The sequence below is a fragment of the Ailuropoda melanoleuca genome, chromosome 1, assembly GCF_002007445.2.
Source record: "Ailuropoda melanoleuca isolate Jingjing chromosome 1, ASM200744v2, whole genome shotgun sequence".
NCBI lineage: Eukaryota > Metazoa > Chordata > Mammalia > Carnivora > Ursidae > Ailuropoda > Ailuropoda melanoleuca.
Genome location: NC_048218.1, coordinates 2,825,859 through 2,846,933, shown reverse-complemented (window position 1 = coordinate 2,846,933; position 21,075 = coordinate 2,825,859). Strand labels below are relative to the sequence as shown.

At 59.1% G+C, this 21,075-nt stretch overlaps 1 long non-coding RNA gene across 4 annotated transcripts; it reads left to right on the top strand.

The window, feature by feature from the left end:
• Positions 1-13,908: 13,908 nt before the first annotated feature.
• LOC105234589 lies at positions 13,909-20,614 on the top strand. Of its 4 annotated transcripts, none has more exons than XR_004623574.1 (3): positions 13,909-15,150; positions 15,574-16,240; positions 18,962-20,614. It is a non-coding gene; the product is annotated as an uncharacterized LOC105234589 (long non-coding RNA). The 4 variants fall into 4 exon arrangements; XR_004623576.1 differs by having other exon boundaries at positions 13,910-15,150; positions 19,048-20,614; XR_004623575.1 differs by having other exon boundaries at positions 13,974-14,454; positions 15,049-15,150; positions 16,050-20,614.
• The last annotated feature ends 461 nt before the right edge of the window (positions 20,615-21,075 follow it).

Genomic DNA, 21,075 nt, shown 5'->3' with positions numbered 1-21,075 from the left:
TGCGGCTTTCTCTCCTGGGGACCACGAGGCCTTCGCCTATGACTTCAGCCCTTGAAAGTGGAGCCGAGCCCTTATTCCTGGCAGGACAGGAGTAAACTGTGCCCTAAATAGAAATACCATTCACAGGGAAGCATGTACCATCCATGAATGAGAGAGAACGGTTATATAACGCCTGTAAAAATAGCTGACGCTTAAATGTGTTCAAAGGGTTGGAGGGGAAATCTCCATGTAAGCTCCTTATGAAATAGACTGGCTTCTGTCACCTGGGGTCCTCGGGGCCACGCAGGAGAAGGACGACTCAGCTGGTTTCGTTCTGGTCCGAGAAGAGGCGGCTGGCGGAGCGCGTCAGTGAGTAGGCTGCTGGCTGACCCTTTCCCTCCTGCGTGGAAGGAAATCCGTTCTCACGCGCCGGTGGCTCTGGGACGGCTTCGCTGTCAGTGCTGGTGATCGCTCTCTGCTCCACGGGCGTTTCGTGGTGTCTGTCGATCTAGATCCCCTCCGTGCACCCGTCCGTCCGCCGCGTTATGGGGACGCAGGGCAGGGAAGTGGAGGCTGGGCAAGCTGAGGCAGGGGTGCGAGTGACCAACTCTGGTCCCGTGGGCTGGGGTGGCGGGGCCCCTGCCTGTCATCCACCCATCTTGGGTGAATCTTGAGCCTCCTGCCACCCCCTCCTTGTCTCACGCCCCCTCCCCACCCGGCTTATCCAACACCAACAACACATCGGGTGCTTTTTGACCTTCACAGCTGGACCTTCGATCCTCACTCCACTCTACGAGAAGGCCGCTATTACTATGTCCATTTTACCGAGGGGGACACTGAGGCACAGAGAGGTTAAGTACGTCACTGAGGTTCACCCCAAGCTGGGATCTGAGCCCAGGCAGATGCGCCCTGGGACCCGGACTGGCTGTGACACTGTGGGCTGGAAAATCCAAACTCCTACCCCTCCCCCCAGCCCCCATGGCGCTCTGTGCTGCTCCTTCCGTGGTGTGTCTACTTTAATGTACCACGGCAGGCGCTGGGGATCGCAAGTGCACCGGCTGCCCAGGGCACTCCCAAGCCTCGCTCCGGCCCGTGTGATGGAGGCAGAGAGCTGAAATGCTGTTTCAGAGCAGTAAGCCCAGAACTTACCAACAAGGGCAAGCAAATGTGTAAAGCTGGTGTGCCAAGAAATAAGTCAAAGCGCAGGGGTGATGGTGTGCAGAGGGCAGGTGACCATGTAACACGGGATGGGGAAAACCTCCCTGACAGTGTGATATTTGAATACAGACCTGAGGGAAGCGAGGAGGCAGCCACCTGAAGGAAGAGCCATCCAGGTGAAAGAACAGCACATGCAAAGGTCCTGGGGCAGTGACATGCTTCGGTGTTCCAGGAGGGGCAGGTCAGTGACGCTGGAGAGGAGAGGTGGACATAGAAGGTTCTGACAGTATTTGCCTCATTGCCTCCAGAAAGTTTACACCAGTGCATACCCCCACCAATGAAAAGTTTCCCGAGGCAGGAAGGGGTGGGAGGAAATCGGTTGTGTCCCACATCTTGATTGTGGTAGTGGTTGTATGGGTTTAGACATCTGTCAGACACACAGATTTGTAGTTTAAATGGGTGTAGCTTATTGTACACAAATTGTACCTCAATTGAAAACGCACAGAAGGGAACAGTTCCTAAGGGTCGCTGAGCTGTGGGCTGCAGAGTAGGGGTGCAAGCTGCCCCTGGGTTCGGGCTCCCGGCACAGCGTCTCCAGCCAAAGCCTGCTCTGTGGGGGGGCATTTCCAAGGAGCCGAGGACCCAGCCCTGCTGGCAAGGTCCAAGCCAGGAGGCAGACCACCACTCACCTCATCTACGGGTGGGCGTTTGAGGGGGGCAGAGGGTGTGTGCGTGTGGGTCCCCAGGGAAGGGGCCACGTCCAAGCAAGTGAGGTGCAGGGGCTGCTGGAAGAGAAGGTTTGCTGAATCTGGAGCCTAGACCCAGCTGAGACCAGGGCGCTGTGGCTGGCAAGAGCCCCCTTCTCCTGGAGCTTGCCCCAGAAGACAGAAGTACAGAAGGGGCCACCTTTGGGCTCCCCTGGGCGGGGTGTGCCCTGTCTGCCCCTCAAGAGGCCCCCACACCAGACAGAAACCGAGAGGCTAACACTAGCCCAACATCACCTGTCACCTGCCGGGAGACCGTGAGTCAGCCCAGCAGGGGCCTCTGTCAGCTGTGTGCCGCTGATGCCCTCCCAGCCACCACCGCCCCCCAAGAGCCCAGTTTTTAATGCTGGGGCATCACTATTATCTTACTTGGGATTAAATTGCACCTACGGTCTTATAATGGGCTTATTTCCCGTGATACGATCTTATGAGCATTTCCTCACACTGTGGATCCGCCACTCCTTTAAATTGCTGAAGAATATTCCAGCAGGTGGGCCAACAGCTCCCTTAGGCGACCAGGGTACACAGCGTACTCCAGTGCGGATTCATTCAACGGCTACGTCCGTATGTCAGCTGCATGGCATGTGGCCGGCCTGGTTCTGGGTCACCAGCAAAAAGCAAGGCTCCAGATGCGCCCGTCCATCACCAGCTGACAGGCGCCGGGGGGCGGGGGGAGCAGTGTGACGTTTGACTGCACCTGGGTCCCTGGCAAGTAGATTCAGGGAAGGCGCCCGCTCGCACGAGCCGGGTCTGGCGGAGGCCTAGTGCACGTCAGTGAGCCAGGGGGTGGGGGGGTCGTGCACGGTCCTGTCTGGGGCACGTTTGTGTCTCATGGTTGGCTTATTCCAGTAACACTGAGCCCCGTCCCCTTTCCCTGCCGCACACGGAGTGTGGGACTCCACGTGCACGAGCGATCTCCGCTCGCAAGGGGTCTTGGCGCGCAGCTCCGACAGCTTGCTTAGGTGACATTCCCGGAACTGAAGGACCCTTGAATGCTGCGTGCATGTGTAAGGTCTCCATCCCCTTCTCTACCTTGGTGACCAGTCGTTCACATTCTGGACTCTCAACGTGTGCGGGGACCCTCTCTAGACCACAGGACCGTGAGCGTCTCAACAGGCACTGGGAGCAGCCCACCCCCTTCCCTCCCGAGCGGAGCTCCAAATCCTGGGGCTGGCATGTGTGACTGCACACACGTGGGGGAGGCTCTCCGGAGCAGCTCCGAGCCTAAGCCTGCTATCAAAGGACACGTGCCCCTGCCCCAGTGCGGGGTGGAATGGCAGGTGGGGGCGGGAAGAGGGGTGGATCGAGGAGCAGGTTTCCCACTGTGCGGTGGAGAGGGCTGGGTCCTGGGGTTGAGGCGGAGGTAAGTGGGGCTCACCTTTGGCGGAAACCCCCTTGCCCCCACCCAGGTAGCTGCCCACTGACCGATGGCTTTGCCAGGGCTTTGTGGGGAGGGCTGTCGGTGGGGAATTGGTGACTGAGAACTCTGTAGGTCCCAGACCACCTGGCCCGTTGAGACAGCTGCAAAGTACAGGAAAGCCCTTGGTCCTCTTGGAAGAATCCCGAGGGCATGTCGTCTCACCTGGCACAAGGCCAGCTACCAGGGCACCAAGGGGCAGGTGTGTGCTTGGAACTGTGTTCTAGACTCTAGAAACACACTCTCCTTTGCCCGTGGAAGCTGGGCGCCGGACAGCGGGAGAGGTCATTTTGCACGGACACAGGCTGACTTGACTGTAGTCGCTAGTCATCCGAGAGGGACCCACGGTGCCTTCCTTCCTGCACCCACATTGCTCCCCATGTCAGGAGGCGGAGTCTGATTCCCCCTCATTCCCACGCCTTGAACTCCAGCAGGCCTTGTGACTGGCTTTGACCTGAGGAATGCAGCCCAAGGATGTTCTGAGGTTCCACACCCGGGCCCTAAACCGGAGCTTCCAAATCCTACTGCCATACTGTGAGGCCGGCCACAGCCATGGGGAGCCCCATCGGAGGAGAACCAGGGCTGGGAGCAGGTGGAGAGCCCAATCGGAGGAGAACCAGGGCCCCCTGTCAGCCCAAACTTGTGACGATGTGAGGGAAGCCCTTTTGGACCTTTCTGCCACCCCAGAAATCCAGGAAGAGTGGAAGAGCCCCCAAAACTACAGAGCTGTGAAGCCCATACATGGTTGGTTTTTATTCTAAGTCACAGAGTTTCGGGGTCATTCATTATCGAGCAATAGGTAATGAAGCAGAAATTGATATGGCAAGGCTCTTAGAAAACGCAACTTAGTGTAGGATTTCAGGTTTTGCTTGTTAGGCCCACGTATACGGGGCATTTGCCCAGTTTCCAGAAGTACTTCAACGGGGTCTGAAGCTTTGGGTGCCGACGGGCCAGCTTCCCCTCGCTATTAAACCAGTGATTCGCTGGCTGAGCCTGAACCACCTTCGTCAAATCCTATCTGGAAAGGACCCGGGGTCCCGGTGCCCTCCCCTTGAGCGTGGCTGCTTTCTGCCAGCTTCTCTCTGACCAAGTGCAGCCCAGAGGAAAGTGCTTCTGGGTCCCCTGGGAAGAGCCTCCAGGGTGGGCACGTTTTCCGGTGCTGCCCTGCCTCCTGGAGGTCAGGGTCGTCCCCCCTTTCCCGCTGAAGCAGCCGCACCAGCGACGGGGCGGCCGGAAGCCGGGACTTCCTTGCTGGCCCGGGTCTGGGGGCGGGCGATGTCCTCCTGGTGCGTCCGGTCCTCGTTGCTGTCTCCAGCTGTCCTCTGGTGCACGGACCGCACAGGGAGGGTAGACACCCGGGCTGGGAGCCACGGTGTTCACACAAAGAGACTCCCATCTCGTTCTTCTGGCAAACTGAGAGGCTCTCTTTTCTGCAGAAGGTGCTTCGCAACTGTGGCCTTGCCTGTCAGTGGAAGACGCTTTCAAAGCTGGTGCCTTGTCTGGCAGCGCCCTGCCCGCTCCCCGGCACAAAGCAGGCCAGCCGTGCCTTTCTTTGATCTCCAAAGGCGAGGAGGAAGCAGGGCCATGGGAGGCAGGCGGCTCCCACATGCCCGGTGCAACGAGAGAACCATCTGGCTTCCTTCTGGATGCTTCCTGGCATGATTGACTTTTCCGGCTCACCTGCTACCCGTCTGTCCTCTCCGAGCCAGACCTGGGCCGCTCCTTCTGCCCGGGGTCCTCACTGCAGTCGGGCCTCTCTCATGGGAGCAGCAGGGGCCTGCCTCCTGTCCACCTCGCTCCTGCTCAGGAGGACGTGACAAGATGGGCACGGTGGCCGCAGTGTCCCAGGGACCAGTCCGGGGTTTTCAGTGCACTTCTGTGTTCATTATCCCCTGGGCCCTGACCGTGCCACTTAGGCCAAGGGCTGTGGCTACTGCTCCCAGTTTTTAGGAAGCACGCAGGGAAGTTGCAAAATGCGTCCCAGCACAAGGCCGCATGACCAGAAGGCCGCGGAGCCTGGAGTGGCTCTCAGTGCTGTGCCCCTCCCAGCCCCGTGCCAGGAAGCTTCAGGGTGCACACGTGCAGCTTGCTGATGCTAATGACCCTTGTCCCCCGGACGCCAACGCTGACCTGACCTTCCCGGCCACCCTCGCCTGGATGGCTGTGGCCGTGGCCTGGTACAAGCAGCCACGCCGTGGCAGTGAGTGAGTAAGCCTGGCTTGGCCGCGAGCTGGGCGAGCCTTCTGGTGTCCTCACCCTGCAGTGGGGAGTTTGGATGTCCTCCCAGGGAAGGGAGAGCGTCCGGGTGGCCGGGGGCTGCTGAGACAGCCAGGGCTCTGCCAGGAGGGGGTGAATTCACTTGGGCCAGTGGTGGGGGCCGCACCCCCATCTCCCTGGCACCGTCTCCCTAGTCCTCCCACCGATGGAGCACTGTTCTTCAGGGAATGCCTGCCCCCCTGGAAGCGGACAGAGGAGCCAGAGGGTATGGCCCTGGGAAGTGTTGTGAATGTGCCCATAGAGCCCCCCGGACCTTCACCTGGGGTTGCTTACAGGGCCCAGAGCCCTGGTGTTAGGAGTGAGTGTGGGGACCCTGCCATTAACTGGGGTCACTCGACCTGCTGGTCCTGGGGTCCCAGGCCTGAAGGAGCGGCAGGTGGTTCTCAGATCACATCTCAGAGGGTCTTCCCTGCGGTGACCCCCACCCTGGACAAAGGCAAGCCTCGCGGGCTGCAGCTGGGGGCTGGGCATGGGCCCCCCTGCGAGCAGCGGCCCTCAGGAAGCCGGGCAGGGCAGCTGTAACTGGCCAGATGACTGCTTCTAGAGTCTGGTTGTGAGGTGTTGAATGCACCTGCTGGGGGGGGGCACCGTTTCTGGAGAAGACCATGTTTCATGTTGCCTAGGTGTTTCTGGCCAGCCCCACTCCTCTAAGGGGTGAGCCCGAGTCTTATGCTCTAAGCCCTGTTCCTCCTCCACAGAGGCCCCTGTTCCTGCTGGCTAATAGGGGGCTCTCACCAGAAGGCATCCAGCAGACCTCGATCTGTGGCTCTGACAGGTGAGCCTGTTGGGGGCAGGGCTGGGAAACTTCCTTCTCAGCGTCCCTAGGCCATCCATGTAGGCCCCTTGGGTGGGAAGTGCCACAGCCCCAGGCTCCCTGGGCTTCCATTCCTACCCAGGGGGTTCCAACAAGGCCTCTTGTCCCAGCAACAGTGGCCCCCGCAGCCATATGGGACGTGGGCTGAGCAGAGGCCTTCCACCCTACGTCCCTATGCTGCCAGCCCCCAGGGAAGCCCTAATTGCAAAGCTGGAGGGTGATGGTTTTGGGAATTAAACCAAGGTGCCAGTTGTCCCCCCAAGACCCACGTTTGTTGGGAGTGAAGTGGCCTGGCTCGGAGGTCTCAGCCTAATGTGAGGGCAGGTGCAGGGGCAGCTCTCCTGCTCAGCTGAGGCACAGGATGGTGACAACCTGTGTGAATCAGGGTGTGGCAGCTTGGGGCGCACCCGTCCCCGTTCTCCCTCCCTTGGTGCTGGGGACGAGCTGGGCATGTCCACAGGTGCCCGTTCCTGAGGGGGGAAAGGCACTGTCCTGGCTGGGCTGGGTCCTTTCACACAGAGAGCACCATGACTTAGAGAAGAGATTTGAGTGACGGACCCTGGCTGGTCATGCCAAAAACAATGGGACATGTTGAACAGCAACTCTTCCTTCTTCTAAGCCGTCTCCCCAACCTTCTCTCTTTAAAAAATTTTTTCTTTAATAAACGATTTTTTTGAGCCATTTTAGTTTCGTTGAACAATTGAGGGGAAGGTTCAGGTGTCCCTCCCCAAGGCGGCCGTCGCCAGCCATAGCCACCTGCCCTGCTCCCACCGTGAGATCTGCAAGACAGCCGCCACGGCTTGCTCCACCAAAGCCTGGGCAAGAGGCCGGACCTCAGGCCCCGGATCATGACCCCCAGCAAGTGCCTGGGGGAAGGTGGCAAACGGGCGGCTGGCCCCCTAGAGCTGCGCTCGTGGCCCCGGCGGAGGTGTGAGCGGGGCTCTGCCTTCTCGAGTGGCCCCTACTCTGCCTGCTCTCGGGCCGGCTCTGGACTCCGTGGCTGAGGGGACAGGACTGAGGGACCCAGGGGCACCCGGGAGAAGCCAGCCCAGCTTTGCCACATGCCTACTCAGGACCCCCGCCTCCGTCTCTGGTAAGGACAGCGCACAGTGCTCAGACGTGGGGGCGGAAGGACCGTGTGAGGAGAGAGGAGGAAGGGGAGTCCTGCACGCAGGGTCTGGGGTTCTCACTGTGAGCTCTGCGCTGGCCCCCACTGCTCCTTAGGGACCTGGACTTGGCCAGCCACCGAGGGGGCAGAAATTCTCCCACTGGGAGTTTTGGGAAAACTGGCAATTCTTTTTGGCAAAGTGCAAGAGATGCCCATTGGCAGAGATGGGGCGGGAGAGTTGGTTCAAGGCCACATCTGGTTGGAGGACCTCAGACTCCAGGGGCCACTGCCCAAAGCCCTGGGGCTGGTGGGGAGCTAGGCTGCTGCCCACGGCTGGGCACAGGTCAGCCGGCCACCGAGGGCCAGGCTGGTGCAAGACAGCCTTTGGGGGGAAGCGTGCACAGACACACGCACCCTCCCTCGTGCACGTTCTGATGTATACGTTCTCCCTGCACACACGCTCACCCATAAGCGCCATGCACACCCCCATTTCAGACAGCGCTCTGTCCTGCTCGGCCGCAGCCCACAGTGCCGGTAAAGCTGACCTGTGCTGGTGGCTCTCAGACGGGCCCTGTGGGGAGGGGGGCTTCCTCCTTTCAACCTGACGACCATGCATGAGGCAGGCACCCAGCACTCCCGGCTGGGAGGATGCCCAGAGCAAGTGGGCCCTGCGTCGTCGCCTTCTCTGGCTGCGGCCTCCAGCCTCTCCTGGCGTCCTCAGAGCTGGGAGGTGAGGAGGGGTGGGTCTCGCGCCCACCAGGGGTTTGGGTGCAGTGCCCAGGCTCACCCGTGGTGCCCACATTCTGCAGCCACTTGGGGCTCAGGCTGCCTGTGGGGGGAGACCGCTCCTTGTGCTCGGGCCTCGGCCCATTTCCCAGGTGCCCGGCTCCATCACGGTGACCGCAGCTTGCTCCCCAGGCTCAGGCCTCCCCAGCCGGAGCCTGGCGACAGGACCCCTGGCCTGGCCCCCAGAAGCCTGGCCACCTTCCAGAGGAGGCTGGGGAGCAAAGCCACTCTGGGGGAAGGTGGGCCCTTTCCTTCCTCCTCAAGCTCTCCTCCTCGGGACCCTGAGGCTGTACCCACTTCACCTCTGTTTATTATTGTTTTAAAAAGTACTTCTTTCCCACAATTCTCCTGCTCTTGAAGGAGTTTTTACTTAAACTCTTGAAATATATTTACTCTTGGCCCAAGGTCGGGTGGCTGACGGTTTCACATGGCAAGTGGGATCCCGAGTCAGTGTGGGAATCTGGCCTTTTGGGGCGTTGACACACACACCTCCGGGCACGGGAGGCGGTGACAGCTCCCGGGGAGGCGGCTGCGAGGGCTGAGCCGCAGCCCACGGCCCATCTGCTCAGAAGTGTCTGGGAGCCGACAGGCACGCCAGCATGCGGGGCCCCGGGCTTGTGGTGACGAGATGTTCAGACCAAACTGTCACGGAGCTGACAGCCGAGAAACATTCTCACAGAAATGCGATAGAAGCTGATTGTTCCCGGGGATGTACTGTATGGTGACTAACATAATATAATAAAAAATCATTAAAATTAAAAAAAAAAAAAGAAGCTGATTGTTCTCTCATATCAGAGAAATTGGGAGGCGGGGGGCCTGGTGTGGCATTCAGCCATATCCGGGCCTGGCTTGAGCTCTCTTGCCGCGCCCCCGTCCTAGTTCACGACTTGGATGTCGCCTTACGGTCCAGAATGGCTTTGGGGCGCCAGGCATTCAAAGTCTAGGCACATGTGGGGCAACCTCTTTGCACCACGTCCCCTTTCCTTCACCTCCTGCTTCCCTGGTTCCGCATGCCCGGGCCGCCAGGCGTGTGGGCTCGGGGCCTGGGCGAGAGGGAGGAAGCATTTGGGGCTAGGATGAGACGTAGACTTGCACACGACCCCGTCTTCTCCAGAGGGAAGGATTTATCGACAACCTCCCACCTCCCTGGAGCTTAGCATGATTTCCTCCTGTCTTGGAGGGCTGCCAGGATTGTCCCATCTTCAGGTACAGAACCCGAGTCCCTGAGAGCCTGCGGGAAAGGGACAGGGGAGCTCCATGACTGGCAGGGTGTGGGTGACGGGGCAGAAACACAGAGGGCACATGGGACCCCCGATGTGCCCAGGACCGGGTCCCCTCCTGGCCTAGCCTGCCTGAGCCTCCTCACGTATCTGGGGGCTGCAAGCGTGCTCTGCAGAGTGGCTTCAACGTGAGTGACGCCAGCGTCCCTGTTCAGAGGCCTTTCTGTCCCCAAGGAGAGGAGGGGCCCACAGCCCCACGTCCCACAGGAAGCCGTCCCCGTCATTGCCCTGCGGATGTGCATTCCAGGGGCCCCTTGGAGAACTGCCTTGGATCTCCCAGGCCCATCCGCCTTCGCACGGGCTCGGTGGCCTTCTCCCGCTACGTGACTGGCCGCGTGTCACATGCCCTGCCGCGTGTGGGTGTGCGCTGGGAGGGGGGCCGGGGCGCAGGAGCGGCCGGGTGCTGTGCGGACTTGTTGTCTGAAGCACACGAGCCGGCAGAGGCGGCAGGCCTGCTGCGGGCCTGCCCAGTGTGGGCGCACGACGCTGCTGTCTTCGGCCGCACCACCTGGACATGTAGGTGCCGGCAGAGGCGACGAAGGTGCCGTCCACCATCGTCTGAGGCTGACCACCCTCCCTCTGAGCCCAGCTCAGGGCTGGGGGCCCGGGGGCGGAGGGAGGGGCGCCACTCCCCAGGAAAGCCTGTCACTCGGCCATCTGATTTTCAGCGGCCGGGATTGTTTTCAGACTTGGGGCTTCAGCTCAAAGCGTCAGGACTGGCTGCATGTTACGGCAAATTACTACAGCAGGGTGAATTTGCCGGCGTTTCCTGTCCTAGGAGGACGTTAGGGAGTGAGTAGGACTTTGTCTCTGGGAACGTAGGGACAGGGAGAAGCATAGAACACGCTGGACTTCCCCTGGGACATTTCTTCTTATAATGCAGGCGGGCCTCAGCCGAGACCCCCCATACGGAACAAAGCCCAGGGCTGGGGCTCCGTCAGAGCCTTTTAGCACTCTTGGAGGAAGAGGGAGGGTGATGCGGACCCAGGCCCGTCTGTCAGCTCTTGTCACAATAGTGCCGCATCAGACTATATGCTGGAATAGATTCAGGGACAGGCTTCTCCCAGGAGGTGCTGGGACTGGTGCTGCTGGGGCAGAGGTCCAGCTCCCGGCTTGGCTCAGCTCCCGTAGGCCCTTCCCAGGGTGACGGATGCTGCAATGGCAGGAAGAACCTTCTAGCAGGTGCCTGCTTTGGGGGTGCTTCTCACCCGGTTCTGGTTTGATTTCTTTATTAATTTTTAAATTTTTATTTATTTATTTATTTTAAAAAGATTTCATTTATTTGAGAGAGAGAGACGGAGACAGCGAATGAGAGAGAGAGAGAGCGAGAGAGCCCGCACACCAGCAGGGGGAGGGCCAGAGGGAAGAGGGAGAAGCAGACTCCCCACTGAGCGTGAACCCCCCCCCCAGGGCCCAATCCCAGGACCCTGAGATCATGACCTGAACCGAAGGCAGACGCTTCACTGACTGAGTCACCTGGGCACCCCCGGTTTGATTTCTGCACAGTTGGTGAGGTGAGTCATTTGCATGGTGGATTTGGGGATTTGACCACACCCGAACTTCTCATTCCACCAGAAATGCCTGTGCCCCAGCAGCGTCTGCCTCCTGGAGCCTTTCCTGAGCAAACACAGATCAGCCCCCGGCCCGAAGGCTCGGTAGGGCAGCACCACCCTGGCAGCTCCTGTCGTCAGTGGAGATGAATGTCCTTGCTGTCATCCCTTGCCCCCCGAGGCCGGCTGCCAGGTCCTGCTCACACCTGCAGCCTCAGCAGACCTACCCCGTGCAGTGGTTGGAGTGTGGTCTCTGTCCCCGCATGTCTGCCAGCCCACCAGGGCCAATGGGCCCATTGGGTCCCTCCTCTGAGCCCACCCAGCCCTGCTCCAGCAGTTGGGAGCGTCTCCTCAACAGACACACGATAGCCTGCTTGGGCCTTACTGCCCTTAGCTTGTCGGTTGTGGGGTCCCCCCAAACCTACCATCTCCGCAGTGGTGACAGGATCTGCCTGACAGCTGTGGCTCACGCTCAAGCCAGGCATTGGAGGAACTGGGTAGGCAGTGTGTGTACATGCATGTGTGTGTGCACAGGCGTAAACGTGAGCATGCATGTGTGTGCATGTATGTGTGTGCACAGGCGTAAACGTGTACATGCATGCGTGCGTGTATGTGTGTGTGCACAGGCATAAACGTGTACATGCATGTGTGCATGTATGCACGCACACACGTGTAAATGTGCGTGTGAGCATGCATGGGTGTGTGCACAGGCGTAAACGTGAGCATGCATGTGCATGTATTGCTGTGTGCAGGCACATGAATGTGCACGTGTGTCTCTTATTAACCCCCAATACACATTATTGTATTTGACCCAATTTTGATCATTTTTTGCAACAATATTTTGTTGAGACCATTGTTTTGGGCTGTCAATTATAATTTGCACATATGTGACATTTCCTGAGCTGGTGCTCCCTGGCTGGTCAGTTTGGGAAACACTGGCATAGAACAAACTTCAAGTAGCTCAAAATATGATTTTGTCAGTCTATCTGTCATTCCTGACGCCCACGCTCCCCCAAACATGAGGACATTTTATCTGAAGAATTCTGAAACTCTTCTTGAGGTTTCCCTCAACACTGTTGGGGTGGGGGCCCCAGAAACCAGGCCGGAAGACCCTGGAGCTGTGTGAGCAGCACGGGAGGGAAACCCAGAGCAGCCCGTCTGGGGCACCTCTGCGCACCTTTCGCTCCTGCTTCTGTGTGTTGTGATCGGAGGCCCGGGGCAGGCCCCGTGTATGCTTTGCAAACGTCAGTCCTTCCCCCTGACTCATGGGGAGTGAGCCCGAGCACGTCAGCGTCTCGCGGGCAGTCTGTTTTGAGTAGTGTTGTAGAGATGTGTCAGTTCCAAGGTTAGATTCATGTCATGGGCAATTGTTATTGAACAGACTGCAGTAGCTCGAGCTTCACTTGGAAAAACTGCATCAATGCCCATCCCTTCACTTTCTTCCTCTGTAAATGGGGATGCTGATGTCTCCTACCCCAAAGGGCCTGTGAGGATCACACAGGCTGACACGTGCAAAGCTTTGACTCAGTAGAGCCAAGAAGGGTTCATAGGCCGAGCTGTGACCCCTCCAAAATCCTATGTTGAAGCCCCGACCCCAGTCCCTCAGAATGTGGCTTTATTGCCTTCCAGAGGTGATTAAGGTAGAATGAGGTCGTTGGGGAGGGCCTTAATCCACTCTGGCTGGTGTCCTTACAAGAAGAGATTGGGACACAGACACACCGAGAGGGAGACCATGCGAAGACACAGGGAGAAGAAGGCGTCCGCATGCCCAGGAGAGGGGCGTCCAGGAGGAGCCAGCCCTGCCCGCACCTGGATCTCCAGCCTCCAGCCTCCAGCCTCCAGCCTCCAGCCCTGGGAGGGAATATGTTTCTCCTGTTTCAGACGCCCGGCCTCTGCTTTGTTATGGCAGTCCCAGGACGCCGACTCAGCGGCTGCTCACGTGCGAGTTGCTACCAGTGGGCTTTCTCAAGGAGCTTTCTGCTGTTTTGAAGGATGGCACTCCATTTCTTAAGGACACCCGAGACACATCTCTACCTGCTTAGAATGTCACCTACGCATATTTAAAAGTGTATTTTAGGAAGATAAATATTAGCACGTTTTGCCACTATTGAGAAATACAGTGGCCTCTGTTTTAAAAATACTGTGCGGCTCGCCTCTGTGGAGCCCTGGACATCGCTGGTCCATGCCAGCACCCCAAGGGGAGGGGCCCCACAGACCCCGGGTGAGTCAGTGTCCGGGGATGCCACAGGGTCCTGCCTCCAGTTACCCCTGTGTGTCACTGCTTAGCTTGTGCTGGGGGCAGAAGTCACCCAGTGCCTTTGTTACTGGATTTTACTGCTTTGCGTAGAATTCAGTCCCTAAGTGCCAGCACGGATGACATATGTTCTGGGGCCTTAATAGCCAGGGCAGACAAAGGGGCTTGCGCTCTGCTGCCACTGTGTGGGGCCCAGTGGCTGCTGTCTTTGTCTGCAAGCCTGTGACGTTCACATGGCCTGGTCACTTAGGTCCCCTGGCCCTGGAAGCCCTAGAGAAACCGTGTGCCTTTTCCATCAGCTGTCGAGGGGAAAAAGGGGAGGTCCCTGCTCCTGGAGGCAGTGAAGGGAAGACCCCGGCCACGTGGTTGCTTGAGGACAGTCTGCAAAAGGCATCACAGTACTTGTGAGCCCAGGTACCCTCAGCCTCGGAGTGGGGTCCCAACCCTTGTGCGGAGACTCAACCCCCTCTGCACAGCACTGCGCTCTGTAGAGCCCCGCCCCCTGCATGGGGTCCCGCCCCCTGTGCGGAGCCTCACCCCTCTGTGAGGCCCCGCCCCCTCGACGGAGCCTCGCCCCCTCCTCGGAACCCCGCCCCCTCCGCTGCAGGAGGAGGGGAGGCTGAGCCGAGGGCTTCGCCAGTCCCGTAACCTACGCACGCAGTGTGGCCGCATGGCGGGGGCAGACCTGTAGCTAAGAGGGGGAGAAGAAAGCGCAGTGGGAGGAATGGCCTAGCCCACACCTCCGCTGGATGAGGAAGCAGGGGCTGCTCTCCCTTCAGCAAATAAAAAGCCAGAGGACACTGAAAAAGTGGCTAAGAACAACTCTCCTCGGATCGCGTTGCTGCTGGCAGGCTTTCAGAAGAATCAGGAAAGATAAGCAATGAACAATGAAGGGGTGACGTAAAGCAGGGTCATTTGTATAAATTCTGGCAAGGGGCCCGTTGGTGAGGCGTGTGTGCCCCGATGAGCGAACGCCGTGGGTCCTGGCTAAGGGGGATGAGGCCAGTTAGTAAAAGTCCGAATCGTGGACAGGGAGCTGTGGGACCTCCAGGGTCTGCTGGGTCACGGTGAGCAGTGGCTTTCTCCGCAGCAGGTCCTGGCATCTGGGACTGGCACATCACCGCCAGCAAGGCCTGTTTCCCGGGAGCGGTGCCACACGTGTCCTCAGGAATGTTGCTCCTCTCATTCTTTGTCTGGTCGTCTGTGTCCAGTGTGGTGGATGGGTGTGACCCTCAGAGCCTCACCCGGCTCTTCCGGGGCCTCACCGGGCATCTCTCCTCCCGGGCCCTGGGGCCGGCAGTTGCACCCATGCTGTTGTCTAGACCTCTTCCATGAGGGATCCGTGAGGGGGACATGTCACCATGTCCTTGCGTGGACTTTGGGCTGTGGTCACCTGTGGGTCCCTCTGGCCCCACCTGTGTCGCTGGACACAGTTCTCACAGAACAAAGCCGTGGGTGTTCCAGGACCCATCAAATTGGGCAAAAGCTGTCGGCTCCCCACCCCTTTCCATACATGCAGGGGCCCCTGGAATGACAGAGACGGTTCTGTGCCGGGCCAGCGGGGAGGGGGGCTTACATGAGCAGGCGGTGGACTTCCTGGGCCTGGAAGTATTTCAGTGGAGGCTTGTTCGTTCATCTGTTCATTCATTTGTCCCTTCCAGGAGCTTTGACTGAGGCTACCATGGCTCTGGGGCTGCACCCCGGACTTCCACTGTCTCTGACCTCATGGGACACAGGTCCCAGTGAGGGAGACCACCAGCCAAGTAAGATGGGCAGGCGAGTGCAGGGCGGAGGGTGGCGAGAGATGAAGGGGGGTGGTGGCACTTCCCTGGGAGGGGACATCTCAGAGACGCAATGATGTGGTGCTCTGGGATGCCCTCTGAGCAGAGAGCAGAACAGGTGCCCAGTGGGGCATGGGTTGGGTCAGCAAAGCTTCAAGGGTGTGAGCGAGGGGGAGGCCAAGAGATTGATCCCGGCAGTGGGGGCCGATCCTATATATGGCCCACAAGTTCCATGGAGAGGATCCGGCCCCTGGTGGGGGGCGCTCAGCTCCAGTGAGCAGACATGACTCCCATTTGCAAATGTGAAATGTGGGTGGGGGTCCTGGCATATATGTAGGGAAGGACCTGCGCCGGGCAGGAGGCTCCGGTGCGGGTCCTGTGAGGTCTTCCACCCCCTTCCTCCAGCCCCAAGAACGTCCTGTGCCTGTTGGTGGCAAGAGGAAGAGAGTACCTCCCTCCTGGCCTCTCCCTCCCACCTCCTGAGTGGATATTCTTACACTCCTCCCTCCATCCGCCTGCCTGCTCTCAATGACGCACACAGGCTCCAGCAGCCGTCATGACTCTCCACTCACATCCGTTGTCATTGTCGGCTGTGGAGCTCCCGCCGAGGCCCTGGGCTCCTCCCGCTATTCCCCTGCTCCTTTCCCTCCCAGGGAGTGCTGTCCTTTTCTGGGCCACGGAGGGGGTAGGGGGGTAGCGGTGGGGGGAGGGAGATGCTTGCAAAGCCCAGCCCCCACCTCCCTTCAGGAGAGGAGAAACTCACTGTCCATCTGGGGGAGAACTGGGCAGCCCCAGGGGGAGAGCTCTGGGGCTCTGGTGCCCAAGGGACTGCACATGTCCTCCCTTCCCTTCCCCTCCCCTTCCTTCCCTGGGTCCCGCAGTGTTCACCACCAGCTCAGCGGCTTTGCGGGTCCTTGCTGGGAATCGGAGCCTCCAGGCGCCTCCTCTGATCCTGACATGCACAATTTTACTCCAAGTCCCAAGTGACAAGTGACAGTATCAACGTCTGTGACTTCCGCTGGGATCCCAGAGCTGGCAGGAAAGGAAAGCAGCTAGCTCCTCGCAAACATGGGTATGCAGGCGATGTCTCCCCAACTTCTTCAAGGCCAGAGAATGCTGTGGCCCAGCTGTGGTGGCACCCCACGTAGGGGTGGGCGTGACAGAGGGGGAGGGGGAGGCGACTCTCCCGCTGTGTCCGTGAGCTGGCTGCCCCCTCCTGCTGCCCACCTGGACCTCCATATAGCACATCCAGACCCATGCCTGAGAGTCACTCCTGCCCCATGGACGCCCCTGGCACCTGGGCGGGGTGAGTGAGGGGAGGTGCTGGGAATGGCCCGTGTCGGAGGAAGGAGGTTTACCACCGGGAGAAGGGTCAGAGAGGACCACACTGGGCGGTGACTCCTAAAATGGTCTTTGTGGTGAATTCTTGTGGAAGACCAGCAGGAAGAGGGACGTGGCCATTTAGGACAGGGTTGCTCCAGCCCCAGCCCTTGTGTCCTGAGTCCCCAGGGCAGCCTGGGGAGGGAGGTTCGGGTCTGCACCCCCAGCCCCAGGATGGTGTGGACTCAGTCAAGTGGCCACGTGTGAGCTGATGGGTGCTCGAAGACCTGTGTCTGTTGGGAACTTCGGGAGAGTCTATTAAGGAGGAAGAACAGGGGTGCTGGTCCCTCCCGGGGCCTCCTCCCAAAGCCATAAGTTACGTCCATTCACGTGCTGGACATGGATGATGGCTTCTAAGTTTCCCAGAGCTGCTGTAACAAAGGATTGAGGATTGAGCGGCTTAAAATACCGAAATGGATTCTCTCACAGTTCTGGGGGCCAGAGGTTCTAAATCCAGATGTCAGCAGGGCGTGCTTCCCCTGAAAGTTCTGGGGGACAATGTGTTTCCTGTCTCTCTCCCAGCTGCCAGTGCTGCCGGCAGTCCTTGGAGCTCCTTGGTTTGTAGATGGGTCCCTCCGACCTCGGCCTCCATCACCCGTGGTTGAGTCTCCCTGTGTCTCTGGGTGTCCTCGCCTCTCTTAGAAGGACACCAGTCATTGGATTTACCAACAGGCGAGGCTGGAGGCAGGTCTCTGTGGCCAGCTGGCCATGTCCCTTGAATGCGTTTTTCTTAGGGCAGTCGGGGCACAGGAGGGGAGGGCAAGCTAGCCTGCTCTCCAGGGAGTGCTGCCTCACCCAAGATGGGGGGCAAGGGCTCTCCCTCCTTCCTTCCACTTAGCCCGTCCTGAAGCTCCTTGAAGGCAGGCTCGGGTGGGCAACGGGGACAAGCTTGAATGCCCACTGTGTGTCCAGTGGCAAGGACTTGATCTCCCAGAAGGATTTCCAGGCAGGGTCCTGGGTCCCCACCCTCTCCACCCAGATGCTGGCCCCAGTAACTCCCCATGGAACATCTCCGTGCAGATGTGCCCCTGGGAAGCTAAAGGCAGGTAGGAGATGCCCCAGCTGGGGTACGTGGAAAGTGTTTCCTCAAACAGCACAGGCACACCCACCCCCAGTGAGCTTGTGTGGACATGCGCGAACTAGTGAGTTAGCGCCCAGCGCAGAGGGCGGCCTGGAACACGCACACTGTTATTACCAGTAAAAGCACTGTGGCCGGTGGGCATGTAGAGCCGGGTGTCACTCCCAAGTTGACCTTGAGCCCTGGCTCCATAGGAAACCATCTGCCGCCTCCTCTCCCAGCTGGGAGCGTACTCCCCGGGGCTGGAGGGGGTGCACTGGCATCACCGTGTGTCTGGGGGGACCTTGGCACCCTGGTGCTCTCCTAAGTGGGCGACCTCCCTGGGGATCCCAGGCCAGAGCCGCACCCTCTGGAACTGGGACTCCTGGGTACAGGGCGGGACAGAAACCGAACAGGCTGTACCCAGGAATGCAAATGACCCTGCCTAAGAAAAGGGAAGGACATCCAGCCGCAGCCCGGTCCTGGCAGCCCCACGTATGGACACAGCTGGCAAGGAAAGTTCCCTTGCCCCAAGTCAGCCACTTCCTGTCTTAGTTCTGTAGGGGAGGAGGAGAGGCGACCCTGGTCCGTAAGGCCTGGGGTCTAGCCAGGCCCGAGGCACGGCTGCTCCGTCCACCCCAAACCCTGTGGACCTCTCTTGTCCATCCGGCCTTGGCAAACTAGGGACCCCCTGCCATGGTGACCCCGTTTCCACCCCCAAATGTGGGGCCCAGAGTTGGACAAGCCAGATCACAGAGGGGCAGTGCCGGCCACTCCACCAGGGTCCACATGGACACGGGGGACCGAAGTCGTGGCAGCTGGGGGCAGGGCGGTGAAGACCGAGTGGGAGACGGGCTTCCCGAAGGAGAGGCACTGCTCCCGCCCTCCCCGGCCCCAGGGCAGCGGAGCCTCCTCCAGAGGAGGAAGTGGGCAGCTGGCCCAGGAAGGACCATTGCTCAGCGCACGAAGGGGAGGCCTGTGCTCTTTCCGGGGCAGGAAGGCTCTTCAGTTCAACTAAGCGGGGAGCCCTGGGACCAGCCCGGGGTCACCCGAGCTCCTTCCCCTGGGCCCGGAGACCCAGAGGCCCCTGCCCAGTGTGAGTCTCTCAGCGGCCACGGGCCACCGGGTAGCTGTGGGAGAGGCCCTGGCAGGAAGCCGCCCTTGGATGGCGCAGCCGTGGCCGGAGCCTGCCAAGCCCGACACCCACCTCACAGGGGCCGATACTGACGTGGGGCTGGGCCTTTCCCGCCGGGGCCAGTGACCGCCGACAATGCTGGTGACACACAGTGGTAGCTGACATAGGCCCAGGGGCCACGAGCATCCCTACCCCAGCCAATAAAGATATCTTGACCCCAGGGAGGCAGGCGGCCATGAAACACACACGTGTTCGGAATTTGCCTCCAAGTCTGGAACAGTCATCTGAGCACTAACTCCTTTAACAGAGCTCCCCTCCCCGCCCCGCCCCACCCCGTGCACCGCTGTCTGCGTCCCTGCCTCGGCGATGGTTGTTGGCATCGATGGGCACGTTCGAACCAGGAGACCAGATGAAGCGGCCACAGATTTTGAAATGCCCACGCGTCTTTATTTCCACAGCCATGCGCTGTTTGCAGTAGTTCACCGAGCCCTTCAGGACGCGCTGGGGAACGAAGCTGCTGAAATAGGAAAGCAGCACGGGTGAGGGCCCACAAGTGCCACAGGCCAGCCGTGTCACTGCCGGACGGAAGGCGGCTCGACAGAGGACATCCCATATTCGTTTTCCCCGCCTCACATGCTGGATTCTTTCATAGCGGGTTAGCACCGTGGAACAGTCTCACAGCCTCTGCCCTGGCCCACCTCTGGGATGGGGATCCCCGAGCTATTTCGGGGAGTCGACTCGTTCATGACCTGGGGAAGAACCCTACGCAGGAGACGGAAGCTCTGCTTTTCCTGCAGTGTCTGAACTCCTCAGACAGTGGTGGGACCACCCTGGGGCTACACGGACACAGGCCGTCGCACCCAGTCCCTGAGGGCGGGGGGGACCCTGTGCGCTGTGTGCGGGGGCCCTGCTGACCTCCTGCCATTCGCACCCCCCTGTCCCCGGGAAGTGAGCCTCTTCCTGCTCGGCCCGTGGGCCCTTCCAGGGACTGTCCAGGAGCGACTCCCCCGCTCGGGAGGACGTTCCCTAGGAGGGCCACGCCTCTTCCCGCAGACAATCCTTACCTCCTGAGCAGAAAGCACCCCGTCTTCTCACCGGAGAGTGACCCTGGAGATCCGGGAATTAAAGGGTTGTTGAAATAAGAGTCAAGGATGAAGCTTCTGGTAAGATTGTGTCAGTGGAAATGTCTGGAAAGAAGAGGTCAGCTCAGCGGCTTTCAGTGGAAAACCAGCTTGTTGGGAAGTGTGAAGCTGGAGGGCTCCCCGGAACCTTCTCTGGTTGGATTCCGATGGAGGGAGTGTGCGGTGCCACGGGGACCACGTGGCTGACGGGACACGCTGGCTGCAGGTCTCATGGCCCCGGCTTGGGCCTTGGTTATTTCTTCTCTCCTTTACAAAATTGTTTTTCCTAACAATAACTTTTTTGTTTAATAAGTTAAAGAACGTTTTGTTTTACTTATGCGTTTGATGGATTGTGTGGTAAAGTACACGTGACACAAGTTTACCGTCGTGACTGTTTCTCAGTGCGCAGCCTGGCGACACTGAGACACTCGAGCTGCTGTGCTGCCGTCCCCTGCGGCCACCTCTGGCATCCTTCTCATCTCGGAAACTGAAACTCTTCCCGCTAACCGGGGACACCTGCTTCCCCTGCGCCAGCTCCTGGAAGCTTCCGGTCTACTTTCTGTCTCTGAAAGTGACTCCTCTAGGTCCCTCCTACGAGCGCAATCACGCGGTGTCCATCCCTTTGTGTCTGGCATATGTCACTGAGCATAATGTCCTCTGTCCATCCATGTGGTAGCAGGTGCCAAAATCTCCTTCCTTTTTAAGGCCGAAAAATATTCCACTGTATGTGCAGACTGTGTTTTGTTTATGCATTCATCCGTGGAGGGACATTTGGGTTGGTTCCACCCCTTGGCTATTGTGAATGATGCTGCTACGAACATGGGTGTGCAGATATACGTTTGAGTCCTTGCTTTCAATTCTTTTGGGGATATGCCCAGTAGTGGAATTGCTAGGTCATATGGTAATTCTCTGTTTAATTTTTTGAGGAATTTCTATGCTTAATTTTTTGAAGGTTTTGAAGGGTTTCTTTCAAAGTTCCCTTAAAAAATATATATATATATATATATATTTAGAGAAGGAGAGAGAGAGATGGGGAAGGGGCAGAGGGAGAGGGAGAAAGAGAATCTCAAGCAGACTCCCTGCTGAGCGTAAAGCCCCACATGGGACTCGATCCCACGACCTTGAGATCATGACCTGAGCTGAAATCAACAGTTGGACACCAGCCGACTGAGCCATGCGGGTGCCCCTCCCTTTGTACTGCTATAATGATGTCT